The following is a 5,161-nucleotide window of genomic DNA, read 5'->3' as shown; positions in this document are numbered from 1 at the left end:
TCGGCCCCTGTCTATTCGCTCCGTTAGACATATCGACCCTTCCGTGGCCCTCTCGGTTGAAACTCGACGGAAAACGCTGACATGTGACGGTGAGCAGGTGATCTGGCATGTACACATCAGCTTAATTTCTTAAGACAATTTGGCCCCTTCCTAGTCATCAAAACATCGTCGTTTGAAGGGAAGGAGAGACACGCGTTTTATTGACCCTCTCCCTCTTTCTCCCTTACATGTAGCTTCAGTAGGGAAATCACCCCCACTTAGAACACAAAATTACATACTAACCCTAGGAAAGCGAAACGGTTTCCTCCAAAACAAGCTGACTAAGAGTTCCAGCGAGGAGGTGGCGAATGCTTTGTTGACGGAGACGTTGACGGCGGTACAAAGGTTAGTGTGGTTTAATTCGTTCGCTACTTTCTGAGTTGGTTGTACTTTGTAAACTTGGGTTTTTGTAATCTTTTTTTGATACCCTTAGTCACTTTCATTGGTTATGATTGGTGTGGATGAATATAGTAGCTAGTTAATCAAAAGTGTTGCACATTTTTCTTCTGGTAGATGTCATATGAAATTGTCCCTGTTTTTCACCATGGGGGTTGGTTCGAAAGGGATTCTGATGGAGTGTTGCACTACTCTGATGGAAAGGTGGAAACATTTCCTTCGTTAGATATAGACTATGTTAACTTCAAGGATTTGGTGGAAATATTTACGGGTTTAGAGTATACTAGCTACAAAGAGGTTTATTGGTATGATGGTACTACCCCTGACTTGGAATCTGGATTACATGTTCTTAAGGGAGATAAGGAGATTAACCAGATGTGTGACAAAAAGTGGAGGATATGGAGTCTGATTTGCTTGTGATCTATTTTGAACACAATGTTAGCAATCCAGATTATGTTGTTGTAGGTAGTACAGTGGATGAATCTGTTGAAGTTGAAGGTAGTACAGTGGATGAATTTGTTGAAGTTGATTCTTCCTCTTCTGACGATGGATATGAGACCACCGAAGATGAGCCCTATAAACCCCCTCCATCTGGTTTTGAATCCACTAGTAGCAGTACTGGTGAAGAAGGTAAGGCTAAGAAGAAGCCTGTGAGCAAGACTAAAAAGGGTGGAATGAGTGTGAAACAGAAGAGGAGTGTTGGAAAGCCAGATACTCTTAAGAAGAAGAAGAGTAATGCGCCACCTGGTGGTATTGATGACAAGGAATTGTCTTCTAGGACTAAGAAGAAAAGGGAAAAAAGATATGTCGGAAGAGTCAGAAAACATATCTTGTCTCAAGAAGGAGGATGCAATGTACCAAGGAGTGGGCTTAACACTGAAGCAGGTAATGGGCCAGGTGGGGTGGATCCAACTCCAGAGACAAGGGGTAGGCCCAGTTCAGAGCCTGCTAATGAGGAGGTGGACTCAGACATTGACAAGCCCTATGAATATGAATCTGAGGCATTTAACTCTCCCATTTCTAGTGAAGAGGATGATGATAGACCAAGATATCCTGATTTTAATGAGGAAGCTGAGTATGGTGAGGTTGAGTTCCAGATAGGCCAGCAATTCACTACTATGGAGCAGTTTAAGCAAGCACTGAAAGACTATTTTGTGTTCGAGGGTAAGGAGCTGCAGTATTTGAAGAATGAGCCTAAGAGACTTAGAGCTAAATGTGCTGAGGAGGATTGTCCCTGGCTTGTGCTCTGTTCCTATAACAGCCAGAGTCTTTGCTATCAGATTAAGACACTCTATGGAGAGCACAACTGTGGAAGAAATCTGAGCAGTAATATGGCAACAAGAGCTTGGGTCACAAGCAAACTGGTTAAAAGGCTGCTAACCCAACCACTTATGACACCAAAAGAAGCATTGGAGCATATGAATCAGGACTACAATTTCCACGTAAATTACAAGATGATCTATCAAGCTTTGAAGGCTGCTAGAGAAGAGACAGTTGGTAAGGAGAGAGAACAGTATGGCAAGCTTCATGACTATATGAACGAAATTCATAGAAGCAATCCGGGGTCTACTGCAATGGTTGATGTAATCCCACAACCAGAAGGGCGTCCACTTTTTAATAGGTTATACATATCTCTTGACGCATGTAAGAAGGGATTTAAGGCGGGTTGTCGGCCTCTGATTGGGTTGGATGGTTGTTTCCTAAAAGGCTACTTTGGTGGACACCTACTATCTGCTGTTGCACAGGACGCAAACAACCACTTTTTTGTTATATCTTTTGCTGTGGTTGAATATGAAAACACTGACTCTTGGAGATGGTTTTTGAACATACTGCAAGATGATATCGGGCCAGTCAATGAGCATGGATGGAACTTTATGTCTGATCAACAAAAGGTATTAAGTTTTCTCTTCTCAACTGTTTGATTATGTTAGCTTGGCTGATTTTATCTAAATTTGCAATGTGTGTATCTTTTTAAAGGGACTGGCTAATGCATTGCATGAAGTTATGCCGCAATCACACCACAGAAATTGTGTGCTCCACATATGAAAAAATTTTATCAAGCATTTTAAAGACAAGCATACTAAAGCATTTATGTGCCTAATTTTTTTGCCTGGCTGAATCTAAATGGGTCCTATAATTTTTTTTTGTGTTGCACAGAATTTGGATGGAGTTGAAGCAAGTGGAATCAACAACGTGGCTGTGACACCCCTAGACCCAGTGGTACCCCTTTTTGCTGTTCTAGATTTAGTTTTTTTGTTGGGTAGAAAACTGATATGGACTGAAGTCCCACTTGAAAAACACTTCCTCTTTTTATTGTCCCTATCAGGCTAAGGCAAAAAAACAGAAGAAAAAACTTCCCAAGGTGAGGACCACCCCCACACAACTCGAAGAACCAAGAGTGGAGATCCCACTTTCACAGTCTGCACCACTACAACTAGAGGTCTTTTTTATTTGTCAAACAACTATTGGACTATAACAAATTTTTAGCCCTCTATTCCAATTATGAATCCTGATTTTTTGTGTTTTTCATTAGGGAATTGATGCCAATGCTGGACCTTCAGTGCCAAGTAACCAAAACCCTATCAACCATGGACCACAATCTGAAACAGGGCAAACAATGGATGTGACTAGCAACAGAACACCACAAGGTCCGGAACAACAGAATAATACTGCTGAGACTAGTTTAGGAACTGCACCCACCTTCAAATTTGTCCCCACACCTGGACTGAAAAAACCTACTGTATCCAAGAGGAGATATTGCTTAAGGCCACCCGCGATGAAATGACCAACTCATACACATGGTAGAGCAGCATAGGAGTGGTGTCTTTTGTCTTTTTTTTTTTTGGTTATTTTGGATCCACAATGTATTAAAGGCTGGGACCTGTTGTTTAATGACTTAAAGTATGTAATAAACTACTAGTGACTTTTTGTTTAGGGAGTAAACATTTAGCTCAACAAAACATTTTTTTGTTTCCAGCTATTACATCAGCAGACTAAGCTATGCCTATGTGTATAGTATTATGAATGAAACTCCTTTGCTTTTGGATATAAATCACACTGTCCAGGATTTCATAGATCTGTAACTATTAACAAAGTTAGATTATCATTAATACAACAAACTCACAATCTATGCATATACAACATAGTAACTACATACCCAAAAGCAAACTTTTCATATTTTAACATTAACCATACATCTGCAACAACATACAATCTATGTCTTAGACTACAGCGTATTTCACTGCTACTAATACAATCAACATGGCTACCATGACATAGACCCTAAACCCAATACTCCATTTCTTTGAATTTCCTTCAATTGCCAAATCCACTTTGTGCTCCAATTGCTCAAACTTGTTCTCTAGCATCAACATTCTTCCATCTACATCAATGTCTTTCTCATGTGCAAAATGACAGGAAATCAGCTCATCCAGCCACATGAAGTAGTTGCAGTGAGGTTGTTCTGTCTGCAATTGCAATTATCATAAAGATCATTCATTCAAGCACAAAGGCAAATTGACTACAATAATCAAGACTGGAGGAACACTTACAGGATAGTGACAACAACCAAGGAAGATCCTGTCTGGGTTCTTGGCAGTTGCAGATCCTTGCATGATTGCATAACTTCCACACTTGCAGATCCTTGCATGATATAATATTAGATGAAAGATTTTGTTCATCTGTTTAATTATGTATTGTAATTAAAATATTTTATCTTTACTATTTTCAAAAATAAAAAATATATTCTAAATTAGTAAATTAATTAATTTATTTTAAAATTTTATATGCAACACAGGTACATATAATAGAACAAAAGATTAAAAAATAAGTAATAAAGATGAATAAATTGAGAATAAAATAAAATATATAAAGTCATGAAGAGAAATATTAGATTAATACCTAAACTATAATTGTTTGAATTAAAATTTGTTATTGAAAATATCAAAAAGAAAAATAATGAAATTGGAAGATACATAGAGTCATAAGAAGTTATATAAAAAAATATAGAGAATTTAAAATTTACCTTTTGATGAACAGAAGATGACAATTAGATAAGAAATAGAAAAAATGTAAAAAATATAAAAATAAAAAAAGAGTTTAAGAAAATAAAAGAATAACTGTACAAAAATTAAATTTAATTAGGTTAAATAATAGTAAAAATAATAGAAAAAAAAAAGTTAATTTGAGACTTTAATCAATTGAGTGTAATTTATTTGTAGTAGAACCATTTAAAATTTAAAGTAGATATACATTATTATATATAACTATTTTGGAAAAAAAAATGAAAAAGCAGTGGGGGCAAGTGCCCCCTCATTGCCCTTACTGGGTCCGTGCCTGTATGTATATATATATATATATATATAAAATAGAAAACCCCAAAGGAAACCCAAAGGGACATAAATACAAGAAAACCTACTCTCCAAAATTCCCTCTAAGAGGAGTCATCACAGTTTGTATTATTTAATAGAGATAAAAGTATCTAAGCAAAACATATGAACCAAAATAGTATCCCAAGAATAAAGGATCTTCGCTAATCCAGAAGTCTCCAGCACGTCTCAGCGAGAAGTCTCATGTCCTGCATCTGAAAACCACAAAATCCGCATAGGTGAGAACCGGAGGTTTCCAGCATGGTAACAGTTCTCACATATTTAACATGTAATATCAGAGGAAAGCCGAAGGCAATCCTAGAACTTCCACCAGATAAATCAAAGCTTATAATCAGACT

The 5,161-nt window shown here is 37.3% G+C and overlaps 1 pseudogene; it reads left to right on the top strand.

Moving 5' to 3' along the window:
* The first annotated feature begins 552 nt into the window (after positions 1-552).
* On the top strand, positions 553-3,220 carry LOC148575582 (uncharacterized; annotated as a pseudogene).
* Positions 3,221-5,161: the final 1,941 nt, after the last annotated feature.

The sequence above is a fragment of the Arachis ipaensis genome, chromosome B1 (genome assembly GCF_059453495.1).
Source record: "Arachis ipaensis isolate K30076 ecotype BB chromosome B1, ASM5945349v1, whole genome shotgun sequence".
NCBI classification, from domain to species: domain Eukaryota; kingdom Viridiplantae; phylum Streptophyta; class Magnoliopsida; order Fabales; family Fabaceae; genus Arachis; species Arachis ipaensis.
The sequence above is the reverse complement of the archived record's forward strand: the minus strand, read 5'-3'. Positions and strand labels throughout refer to the sequence as shown.